The 13,364-nt window shown below is 45.5% G+C and overlaps 1 long non-coding RNA gene across 1 annotated transcript in view; it reads right to left on the bottom strand.

Moving 5' to 3' along the window:
* LOC134756633 (uncharacterized) overlaps positions 1-13,364 on the bottom strand; it is a 467,322-nt gene that overhangs the window by 410,174 nt on the left and 43,784 nt on the right. The gene's annotated exons all lie outside the window — the stretch shown is intronic.

Below are 13,364 nucleotides of genomic sequence, written 5' to 3'. Positions count from 1 at the left end.
CAGCCTGGGCAACATAGTGAGACCTCATTTCTACAAAAAAAAAATGTTTTTAATTAGCTGGGCATGGTTGCATATACCAGTAGTCCCAGCTGCTCAGGAGGCTGAAGCAGGAGGATCAATTGAGCCCAGAAGATCAGGCTGTACTTAGCTATGATTGCACCACTGCACTGTAGCCTGGAGAACAAAGCAAGAGCCTATTAAAAAAAAAGAAAAAGTAAGAAAGAAAGAAGAAAGAAAGAAAGAGGGAGAAAGGAAGAGAGAGAAAGAAGAAAGAAAGAAGAAAGAAAGAGTTTTTAGAATGTATTTGATTACTATCTTGTTCTGCGTACAGTAACCCTGACAAAGTTTATTCAATTATTTGAAACTCTAGCATAAAGCAGCACCATCCAACCATCCAACAGAAGTAGAATGCAAGACACATATTTCATTTTAAATATTCTAGTAGCCACATTTTAAAAACTGAAAAGAAACAGGTGAAATAAATCTTTTAAATATTTTTTATTTAACCCAATATAGCCAACATATTCTCCCTTCAATATATAATTAACATGGCATTGGTGGTAGAGTGGTGAGCATAGCTGCCTTCCAATATATAATCAACGTGTCTTCCAAATCTGCACTTACAGTGCATCGGGATGCAAACACTAAATTTGCATCAGACATACTTAGAGTTCATCAAATTTATAGCTGAAAGAGTAGATTCACATGCCCAAGTTGTTCAGACATAAAAGTTCTCCAACAATTAAAGGAGGTATTTGTTTTTAATTTAAAATTTTGATTAATTAAAATTCCAAAAAAGTAAAAATTTAGTTTGGTCACCCTGGCCACATTTCAAGTGCCCAATGGTCACTTGGAGCTACAGGTTACAGCCTTAGGCAGAGCAGGTTAGGACAAGGGCCACCTTTATGGTATACTCTAAGAGTTGGGCTCTCACGTCAGTCCAACCTACGTCGAAATTCTGGCTGGCACATTTACTAATTGTGTGACTTTGGGCTAGTCACTTAACCTCTGTGTTTCCTGTTTCTCTTCTGGAAAATGGGGCTAACAATACCTACCTCTTAAAGCTGTTAAATGAAATCCCAGCTGTAAGAGGGCCCTGCTGTAGGTACCTAATAAACATTACCTCCTACTCACCCATTGAAACCTCCTCACCACCTTTTTCCAAAAACTGATTTTGTGAGTAGATAAGGCAATTCGCATATAACTTGAATTTAAACTAAAGCACCCTTCCACCAAAGACTTTGAAGATTCTGCTCAGTCTTGTGAGTACCACTAGCAGTAGGCACATGGCAGGCCCTCTGGGCCCCTCCACTCTAGCCAGTGCCACTGGCATTTTAAATATCTGCTGACAACAGCAACTCTCCCACAGGACTGAGAATAATTTTTATGAGTTTTAGCTCTGCAGAACCAGCACGTACACAGGGCCTGGCACATCCCAGGAGCTATTAAAATATGGTTTTTGAACAAAGGAATGAATCACTCTATAATGCTATGTGTGAAAAAAAGGGGGAGGAGGAAAAACTTGTAAAATATGTAAGCCTTATCCTAGCATTATCTAGGGCAGAAATGATGCCTTCTAAATTAGCAGAGACAGCATTATCCAGGAAGTCTTCCCTGAACATACTGGCCCACAGGGTTCTCAAACTGTGCTGAAGATGGGTGAATTTTGGAGAACTCCCCAGCAACTGTGCATAGAATGCCACAAAATTGTTCTCCAGCCCTTCCATCAAACAGTGTGGCCTCTCCATCTCTTTCACAGGCTGGTTCCTGTGCTAGAAAAGACTTTCCTACCTCCTCTCCTAGCAGGTAAACACCTATTCATCCCTTAATACTCACCTTATTCATTTCATCCTCTGAGAGGCCTCCCCTGGCTCTCTGCCCTTCTGTGCCCCTGCTCCCATTGTGCCGCTTTGGGACCTACTACACAGTTCTCTGTTGTACCCAAGGGTTCTACATTTCAAACTATTTGCTTCATAGCTGTCTTTCCCCCAGAGCTGAGTGTGAACACCTTGAGACAGGAGTTCTGTGTCCTCAGGCCAGCTCCATGCCTACTGCAGGGGCTGTGGCGCCAGTGTCTGCAGAACTGAACTGAATTGAATCAAATTAAAATCTTTCATCCCTTGCGTGTGACACTTTTAATGACTCAAGTTCAGAGAATCGAGTTTTCTAGTTTTCTGTAGGATTTTCTAGAATTTAATTTTTGTAGCACTTTATCTTTCCAGGAACCAAGACCCCAGCACGTGTCTCTAGAGCCCAAGAGTGGGGCAGAGATCAGGCATGAAGGTGTCTGGGGGAAAATGGGGGAACTTCCACTTCCTGAATACCACCTCTGAGCCCAGTGCCCAGGTGCCACTTACATCCTTGTGCCACCTACATCCTTGTGCCACCAAATCCTCGCCATGTTTCTGCCATGGGTGCTGTTATTCTCATTATATAGACAGAGAACCTGAGGTTCAAAGAGGTTAAATAACTCCAGAGAGCTTTCGGTGGAGCCAGGGTTCCAAGCCAGCTCTGTTGAAATCCAAATTGAGTGTTCTTTCACTACATTGTGTTGCTTCTAGGTCCGGAATGGTAGCTTGCAAAATAGGAAAGACACAAAGAAAGGGAGGGCAGATTTTCAAATTTTGCCAACAGCCAACCTTGTCTCCCAAACAGGCCACAGAGGAACCATAGAGAAGAGGAAAAGAAGCAGCTGCGAATATCTTCATTCATTCCACAGGTATGTATTTAATACTCAGTATGGTGCAGACATCAGGTAGGTAAGAGGCTCTTGGAAAGATGAAAAGTCCATGAGTTTAAATTCCAACTGTGTCCCATACAGCTGTCTAACTTTGGACAATGTACTTAACCTCTTGGAGCCTCCATTTCCCTGTCTGTCAAAGAGCGATAATCTACCATGCAGATTAGAGCTAATATATGTAAAGAATTCAACATAGAGCATGGCCAATAGCAGGCAATCAACCAATGAAAACTATTATTATTGCAAAGTCAAGACAAGAGCTTTGCCCTCTGTGAATTTAGTCTATCAGGGGAGAGAAACAAGTAAACAAATAATCTAATGATTACATATTATGCGGGAACTTACCAGGAAATCAGGGAGTGCTCCCACCCCCAAGTGGGCTGCCCCCCACTCACGGGAGGTGTTCTTGAGCCCCCCAACCTGTTTAAGCATTCTCCCTCTCTTTCTCACTCTCCACCTAGAGATGTCCTAGAAGTGATGTGGAGGTCCTGTCTACATCACCGTCGGAGACTGGACACCGCTGCCCTCAAAGCTGACAGGAGGACAGCTCAGCTGGGCAGGCAAGAAAGCCCCAGCCCCCGCGCACAAAGGAAATGCATGAGCCCTCAGCTTGACACAGGCCCTCCCCTGATGCTGGGGTGTGCAGGGCATGTGGCTGACTCCATAGCATGCAGGGCAAACAATAATTAAATCAACCTGCATGGTCCAGGCATTCAGGCGTTTGAAATGGGCACTTGTGTGGAATGGATTCCAAAATGATAACACACGGCTTATTCTTTTTCCTTTTTACTCTGACAACATTGTGACTAATGGCTTTACTTTTAGGGTTTCTGGATCATTGAGTAAATTTTAGGGTCATTAGTGAGGGCAAAAGCGGCTTTCTCATTCTTGATCTGTTTGTCCTCAAAATATTTTCCTCTCTACTCCTTTCCATGGCTGTCATGATCAGCATGAGTGCCCTTGATGTGGGGTTTAATGCCATGTGGTCCACACAGTCTCCACAGACCAAACAAATCAACAGGACAACAGCAAGGCAGCAGATCACTAAGCGTAAAGGAACTGTAATGGACGCATCAGTCAATTAGAACTGCCCGGGCAGCCCCTATCTCCTGGCCGCCTCCCTCCCCACAGGGCTTTTCTCCAGGAATCTGTTCCCATAGCACCTGCTGAGCTGGCAGCTGGCCAAAGGATTCTGCTCCCAACCAGAGCTGGTTAAACCTGGAGTTGGTACCTGACACAGCTCCAGCCATCCAGCTGGCTGGCCAGCAACCAAACACTGTCTCTTCCTGGAATCTGAATTAAGGGACACAGCTATGCTAATCCGTAATGGGTGATGGAATTGTCATAACATGCCAATTTGGGGCTGGGCTGGTGGCCCCTTGGACTATGTGCATGGCAGAATGCAAAGAGGAGCATAAGAATCAGGGAGACACTGACAGAAACAGAGATGGGGCTGCTCAACCTCTGGGGAAGAGGTCTGTACAGGAGCCCACAAAGTACTTTCTACTGCCTATACCTGGGGTCATCAGGTCTCCTGGATGAAGCAGAAACATTTCACCTGGAAGGCCCTGGAAACCTTCCTAATATAGCCACCTCTCTTACATATGGGTAGACTGAGACCAAAGAGGAAAATGCTTAACCAGGGATACCAGAAGTATCAAGGATGGACTTTACACTGGACTGTCAACTTGGCTAGGCTATGGTGCCCTGTTGTTTGCTCAAGCATAAGCCTGAATGTTGCTGTGGAGATATTGTGTGATGTAATTAACATTTAAATCAGAAGACTAAGTAAAGCAAATGACCCTCCTTCATGTGAGTGAGCCTCATCCAATCAGCTGAAGGCCTGAAGAGCAAAAACTGAAGTTTCCCAAAGGAGGAATTTAACCTCACAACTGCAGGGTATGATAAGCAACCTCAGCACTCTCATGATACAAAATCAATGTGCAAAAATCGCTAGCATTCCTATATACCAACAACAGTCAAGCTGACAGCCAAATCACAAATGAACTCCCATTCACAACTGACACACACACACACACACAAAAATACCTAGGAATACAGCTAACAAGGGAGGTGAAAGATCTCTGCAAGGAGAACTACAAACCACTGCTCAAAGAAATCAGAGATGACACAAACAAATGGAAAAATATTCCATGTTCATGGAGAGGAAGAATCAATATCGTGAAAATGGCCATGCTGCCCAAAGCAATTTATAGATTCAATGCTATTCCCATTAAACTACCATTGACATTCTTCACAGAAGAGAAAACTATTTTAAAATTCATATGGATAACTAAAAAATAGCCAAGGCAATCCTCAGCAAAAAGTACAAAGCTGGAGCCATCATGCTACCCAACTTTGAACTATACTACTTGGCTACAGTAACCAAAACAGCATGGTACTGGCACAGAAAGAGACAAAATAGACTAATGCAACAGAACAGAGAACACAACAGTAAGGCCACACACCTACACTATCTGACCTTCCACAAAGCTGACAAAAACAAGCAATGGGAAAATGATTCCCTATTCAATAAATGTTACTGGGATAACTAACTAGCCATATGCAGAAGATTGAAACGGGACCTCTTCCTTACACGACATACAAAAATTAACTCAAGATAGATTAAAGACTTAAATGTAAAACCCAAAACTATAAAAAACCTGGAAGACAACCTAGGCAACACCATTCAAGACGTAGGCAAGGGCAAAGATTTCATAATGAAGACACATAATGAAGCAAAAGCAATTGAAACAAAAGCAAAAATTGAGAAATGGGATCTAATTAAACTAAAGAACTTCTACACAGCAAAAGAAACTATCAACAGAGTAAACAGACAACCTACAGAACAGAAGAAAATTTTTGCAAACTATGCACCTGACAACAGTCAGCATCTATAAAGAATTTAAACAAGATTGCAAGAAGAAAACAACCCCATTAAAAGGTGGGCAAAGGACATGAACAGACACTTCTCAAAAGAAGACATACTTGCAACCAACAAGCATATGAAGAAAGCTCAATATCACTTATCACTAGAGAAATACAAATCAAAACCATAAGGAGATATCATCTCACACCAGTCAGAATGGCTATTAAAAAGTCAAAAAATAACAGATGCTGATGAGGTTGCAGAGAAAAGGGAACACTTATACACTAAATTAGTTCAACCATTGTGGAAGATAATGTGGTGATTCCTCAAAGACCTGGAGATCCAGCAATCCTATTACTGGGTATATACCAAAAGGAATATAAATTATTCTGTTATAAAGACACATGCACATGTATGTTCACTGCAACACTATTCACAATAGCAAAGACATGGTATCAACCTAAATGCACATCAGTGATACACTGGATAAAGAAAAAGTGGTACATATACAGCATGGAATACTATGCAGCCAATAAAAAAGCATGAGATCATGTCCTTCACAGGGACATGGATGGAACTGGAACCATTATCCTTAGCAAACTAACATAGGAATACTAAACTGAATAAAGCATGTTCTCACTTATAAGCACATCAAAACAGTCTTTCTGTAGCATGTACTGAGCACTGAATGGGTCAAGATGCTTTCCCAAGAGGCTGAACTACTCAAAGAGGGAGTCTGTTGCCTGGCATAACCTGGAAATGCAGATGCTTCCTGTTGCAGCACAGCTGCATCCTGGGCCTAAGGATGCCTCCAGGCTCCTTGTCTATGGATGGATTGATATGCATCCAACTCTCCTCTTCCTCCTGCATGTTGGCTTTGTTCTCAAGCAAGCTCTGCCTGCATGGGTCCGAGGTGGCCACCAGCAACTCCAGGCCCCATCCCCTCTGTTCCAGTCTTTCCAGCAAAAGTCTCAGAATTGAGTTGCACTCAGCCTGGATAGGGTCACATGTCCAGCCCTAAACCAGGTTCTGTGACTCTGGCTGGCCTGGCCAGGGTCGTGTGTCCCCTACAGGAGCAGGTGGAAGAGGAATGAGCATTCCAAAAGGACATGAGGGTGGTGTATGAGAAGGAAAAAGGATGCTGGCAGGCAGGTGCGACAGATGGCCGTGACAGGCCCGTCCACACACTCAGCTTTCCAGGCCCACATCAGCCAGTCTTCAGAGCAGCCCAGTATGTGTTCATGGCCATTTTACAGATAAGAAACTAAAGCTTGGGGATACATTCCCACAGCAAGCACAGGGTGAGTGGGATTCAAATCCAAGTCTTAGTTCCCGAAATGGATCAAAGTTCCTCAAGGGTGTTGGTGCCTCTGAGATTCTCCATCAGCTTTGGCACAGTCTGGCTCTCCCAGCACATCTTCGCCAAGAGACTGAGCAGGATTCTTTAATCTGGCATGTCTCTGCCCAGCCACGGGCTCCAGGCTTCTCTGGAATTCTCCTGTCCAAATTCCCCGGTCACCTTCTGCTCCTGCTCCTGTGTGTGGTGATGTTTCACAGCTGGTTCATCGCGTGCTTGCAGTACCCACCACTGTCTCATTCATGCTTTGCGTGTCAAGCAGCCACACTGCTGCCATGTGACCACTACCTGCACGGTGTGAGGTGGGGCAACACCAGTCTGCCTCCTCCTAGACTTCCAAGCACCCTTCCGAAGAGTGGCCAAAAACTGGCCAGCATTTTTAATACTTTGGGAATGGGTTGGCCAACATTTGAAAAAGCTGCAGCTTAGCAGATATGCTCACAAGCTACATCTTCTAAAGCCTGACATTGGTTAGGAGTTAAGGTCGGGTCCAGGTCTCAGTATTAATAATTCTTTCTCTTTATCACCTGAATTTTGCTGTAAAGCAGTGCTGACCAATAGAAACATAATATGAATTATATACATGATTTTCAATCTCCTAGGCACCACTTTTAAAAAGTAAAAAGAAACTGGGAGAAATAATTTTAATAATATATTTTATTTAACTCAAATGTGATCATTTCAAATATGATCTCAGATATGATCATTTCAACATGCAGTCAATGTTCTAAATTATTTACGAGATACTTTACCTTCTCTTTTTCAAAGTCTTTAAAATCCAGCATATAGTTTACACTTACAGCATATCCCAGCTGAGACCATCCACATCTCAGGGGCTCGGGAAACACATGAGGTAAGCTGAACAGCTTGGGTCTCAAGGATTAGGTACAGAGGTTGGGGCTAGCAAGTGGTGGCTATTTATGACCCCAAAGTCACAAATTCCTATTCTGTGACTACACAGAAATCAAGAAATCACTAAGGTGCTGTCTCTCTCCTTCCCTTCACAACCATGGGGCCAGGTGATGATCTCTGACTCCCTTCCTCATCTACACTGCAGCCCACTTCAGCTTAGGGCAGATCCCTGGGGCCCATAAAGCGAGGCAGAGAACAAAGCCAGAAAGTGTGAGTACATGCATGTGTGCCCAGTGTGCACATGCCACCTCAAGCCCATTCCAGGCTCTGCTTCCAGCCAGGTCATCCGCAGTGGGCAACGTTATAGGTTGCCACATAGGACCACATCACCTGTTCAGCAAAAGCTTCTTCAATAACTAAGAGAGAGAAAAACAACTTTTTAAAGCAGTTATCACATATCTGAAATTATCTTGCCATTCCAGACTTTCTCATTGTCTTAAATCCTCCTGACACCCCAAAGAGGTGCATCTCATGGCCCCTTTCAGTCAGTGGAAACAGACACTCAAAGAATGTCAGTAGGCTGCCAAGGGCCACATAGGTTGGTAATCACAAAGCTAGATTCAGACCCAAAACTACCTGCCTCTCAAAGTACATGTTCCCTTCCCCACACTCCCCCCAAATCAAACCTTAACAACTGTCTTTGTCAGCTCAGGCTGCCGTAACAAAATACCACAGTCTGGGTGGCTTAAACAGCAGGAATTTATTTCCTCACAGTTCTGGAGGCTGGAGCCTGAGATTGGTGTTCCAGCTTGGTCAAGTTCTGCAGGGCCCTCTTCCATGCTGCAGACAGCCACCTCATCACCATGCCCTCACACGGCCAGGAGAGCAAGGAAGTTCCTCTCTCTCTGCCTCTTCTCTTAAGAACACCAATCCTGGCCGGGCGCGGTGGCTCACACCTGTAATCCCGGCACTTTGGGAGGCCAAGGTGGGCGGATCACGAGGTCATGAGATCAAGACCACAGTGAAACCCTGTCTCTACTAAAAATACAAAAAGTTAACTGGGCATAGCGGCGGGCGCCTGTAGTCCCAGCTACTTGGGAGGCTGAGGCAGGAGAATGGCGTGAACCCGGGAGGCAGAGCTTGCAGTGAGCCGAGATTGTGCCACTGCACTCTAGCCTTGGCGACAGAGCGAGACTCCGTCTCAAAAAAAAAAAAAAAAAAAGAACACCAATCCTAATGGGTCAGGACCCCACTCTCACGACTCACTTAACGTTAAGAGTCACATTTGGGGGCCGGGCGCGGTGGCTCACGCCTGTAATCCCAGCACTTTGGGAGGCCAAGGCGGGTGGATCACGAGGTCAGGAGATCGAGACCATCTTGGCTAACACGGTGAAACCCCGTCTCTACTAAAAATACAAAAAATTAGCCAGGCGTGGTGGCGGGCGCCTGTAGTCCCAGCTACTTGGGAGGCTGAGGCAGGAGAATGGCATGAACCCAGGAGGCGGAGCTTCCAGTGAGCCGAGATCGCGCCACTGCACTCCACCCTGGGCGACAGAGTGAGACTCTGTCTCAAAAAAAAAAAAAAAAAAAAGAGTCACATTTGGGGTTAGGGCTTCAACATATAAATTGGGGGTGACATAAACATTCAGTTCCTAACAACACCTGGTACCACTACTTCTGCCAAAATGTCAAACTCTGCCCTTACCCCAGATCCCACACCACTCAACCCAGTACCCCCACCCACCTTCCTGCCCTATCTGCCACATGCTACCATCGGCAGCTCCCACAGCAGGAGGTGCGCAGGGGCCACCCAACTGAAGAAGGGGCTGATGAGCTGCTGATGTCCAGTTACACTCCCGACCTGTGACCACTGGCTCCCCTTGCCTCTAGGTCTTGAGGGCTCCCTGACTCCCGGCTACCCCCTGACTTCTGGCCACTGGCTGCAGTCTGACTGTTGGCCTTTGTGTCCCACTCCCACGCCTGGCTCTGATCCTTTCTTCCCTGTTGGGCCTCAGCTCCCCAGTCCTGCTGCCCACGCCATCTATCCAGCTGCCCAGTTACCTGTGGTCTCCCTGAGATGACTGTCTGGTGGCCCTTCCCACTGTGTCTCCCACATAGCAGCCACTCCCTCACCCTGCCATACATGGGCCACAGGTATCCCTGTGAAGTGGCAGCTACACAGCCTCTCCGATAGGCTGGAGGCCAGGCTGGTTCCCAGGATGGAGGCGGGTGGGTGAGCTCTGCACCAAATGTATAAATAGAGCAACCCAGGCGTTAATTATCTCCCTCCAGCACATCGTCAGAGGCCATTTATGGAAAACCCACACTGAGCCGAGTGCAATGATTGGAGGTTCCCAGCTCTCGCCTCAGGATTACTGCACAGCTGTCACCCACAAGAAAAGAAACAGGTGTGCCGAGGAGCCTGCTTTAAAGAACTGCTTCTCAGACCTTGCCTGAAATAAGCCACGCATATACAGGGCACCAGCATCCCCAGGTCACAAGCTAGAAAAGAACCAGAAAGAAAAAATGAAGTGAAAGTGGTGAAAAGAAGAGAATTAGAAGAAGAAAGAATCAAGAGTGAAAAAATAAATACACACCAAGGGCCGGGCTTGGTGACTCACGTCTGTAATCCCAGCACTGGGAGGCCAAGGTGGGTGGATCACCTGAAGTCAGGAGTTCCAGACCAGCCTGGCCAACATGGTGAAACCCCGTCTCTACTAAAAATATAAAAGTTAGCTGGGCATGCTGGCCCCTGCCTGTAATCCCAGCTACTCAGGAGGCTGAGGCAGGAGAATTGCTTGAACCCGGGAGGCTGAGGTTGCAATGAGCCAAGATCACGCCACTGCACTCCAGCCTGGATGACAGATTGAGGCTCCATCTCAAAAAAAATTTAAAAAAAAAAACAATAACAACAAAAAACTTCAGCAAGGGGTGGTGAGCCCAGCACCAGCTCACTGTGTGAGAACCTCTGATCTCCACAAAGAGAATCAACTTCTGCATGTCAAGGCCTTTACTTAGGAATCAAGCCACTCCCTATACAAAGCATCAGATCTAGGCATCAGTCTATGGCTGGTCAACCAGGCAGATGCCAGGGCTCAAGAGACTTCGGTAGCAGTCGACATTTGCTTACCTATATGTACGCAGTCACTGTGCATTGTGGGCACTATTTCGTTTGATCCTCACAAAAACCTAGGATACAGGAATTATGCTTATCTTACATATGAGAAAATACCTTTTCACCTATTCTTTGCCATGAGGAAATGTCTTGCCATGATCACCCAGCCATTAAGTGACAGTCAGAACAAAACCTCCATTCTGCCAGACTGCAAAGGCCAGCTATTGACCACTATGTTTATTTTTAAGCTAGGATTCAGGGAGTGTTATTCCACAGGAAACGCTTAAGAGTGGGGAGAGAGGATTTAAATGTGTAAAAGAAAGTGGCTGTGAGCAAACACTGAGAGACACAGGTGGATTTGGCATGTTGCTGGTTGAAATTCTGAACCCTTCTCCCAAGCAGTCAAGTCCAAAATCCAAATTTCTGGCACCTTCTTTGACTGAAAACGTTCACTCTCTCTAGAAGCAGAAGGAATTCATCGTGGAATGTCACTTCAAAAGCATTGTTTCCTTCCACTCAAGAAGGTGTTAAGAACACTCACTAGGGAAAGTATCTCTCTGAGATAACCCAGCTGACTGTGAAAATTCAGGTATCTTCAAACTTTTACCATTCCATAGTCATCATTGAGAAGTAGAGAAATGTTTGTTGGCAAAAATCTGTGGGCCAAGGATTTCTTGATACACTTTTACTGCCTCCTTGGCTGGGGCTGGAGCACTGCACACCAAGTGTGTCACCTTGTAGGATCTGTAAATCCTCTGAGAAATAAATTCAGGGTGGCCACACACATCTTGTGAACTTGACTTCACGCCAGCAGAAAAAGAGAACTAATCAACCATGCAGCTAGGTGTGGAGCCAGCAAGAACTAGTGACGGAATCCTGGTCCCCAGAGGGTCATAAACCCCCAAGGCCACTCAGACACAGATGTCCAAATGCACATCTAGACGTGCACTGTCTGACATGATCGCTGCTCGCCACATGTGTCCCTTGAGTGCTCACAGGTAGCGGGTTGGCATCGAGATGTACTCTAAGTGTAAAATACACCCCAGATTTCTAAGGTGAAGTATGAAAAATGAAATACCTCATTAATAATTTTCTAGTCATTACTTGATGGGTTAAATAAAATATATTATTAGAATTAACTTTACCTGTTTCTTTTTATTTTCTTAATATAGCTACTAAAGAAAAAAAATTGAAACAGATTGTCACCCAGGCTGGAGTGCAGTGATGCAATCTCAGCTCACTGCAACCTCCACCTCCCAGGCTCAAGGGATCCTCTCACCTCAGCCTCCTGAGTACCTGTTACTATAGGCGTGTGCCACCATGCCCAGCTGATTTTTGTATTTTTTATAGAGACGGGGTCTCACCATCTTGCCCAGGCTGGTCACGATCTCCTGGGCTCAAGCAATCAGCCTACGTTGGCCTGCCAAAGTGCTAGGACTACAGGCAAGGCCACCGCACCTGGCCAGAAAATTTAAAATTATACATGCAGTTCACATTCTATCTCTACTGGACAGTCCTGCTGTAAACAGCCAGGCCACTGAAGGAATCTCAGCAAATCCGTTTGTGCTTCCCATCTCTTTTCCAAATACCCCTGATTGGTAGAGCAGGTGAAGCCCCCAGTCCTGCCCCATCCCCCTTTCTAACCCTAATCTTTCCTAACACAGAGGATGCAGAGGTTGGGAACTTCCCTGGCATGCACTTTAACCAGGCTGACAACCTAGCAAAGGTTTGGCAACACATTTTGAGGCAGAAACTCAGGAGTCAGACTCCTGTTTGAACCCTGGATTTCTAACTAGTAACACGTGTGAATTTGGAAGTTATATCTGTGTTTCCAAAATTCTTCTATGGTGGAGAAGTGCAAATCAAAGCCATAATGAGATATCACCTCACCCCTGTTAGAAGAGAAAAGGGAATTCTTATACATTGTTGATGGGAATGTAAATTAGTACAGCCATTATGGAGAACACTATGGAGGTGCCTCAAATATTGAAAATAGGGCTGGGTGCGGTGGCTCACACCTGTAATCCCAGCGCTTTGGGAGGGTGAGGTGGGCGGATCACCTGAGGTCAGGAGTTCGAGACCAGCCTGGCAAACATGGTGAAATGCCATCTCTACTAAAAATGCAAAAATTAGAAGGGTGTAGTGGCAGGTGCCTGTAATCCCAGCTACTCAGGAGGCTGAGGCACAAGAATTGCTCAAACCTGGGAGGCGGAGGCTGCAGTGAGCCAGCCTAGGTCACGCCATTGCACTCCAGCCTGGGCGATAACAGCGAGACTTCATCTCAAAAAAAAAAAAAAAAAAAAATTGGAACTAGAACTACCATATGATAAAGATATCAGCACTCCCATGTTTATTGTAGCACTGTTCACAGTAGACAAGATTTAGAAGCAACCTAAGTGCCCATCTACGGAAGAATGTGGTACATATATAC

This window comes from Gorilla gorilla, chromosome 11 (genome assembly GCF_029281585.2).
Source record: "Gorilla gorilla gorilla isolate KB3781 chromosome 11, NHGRI_mGorGor1-v2.1_pri, whole genome shotgun sequence".
Taxonomy (NCBI): Eukaryota; Metazoa; Chordata; class Mammalia; order Primates; family Hominidae; genus Gorilla; species Gorilla gorilla.
This window is presented reverse-complemented; position numbering and strand designations above follow the sequence as displayed.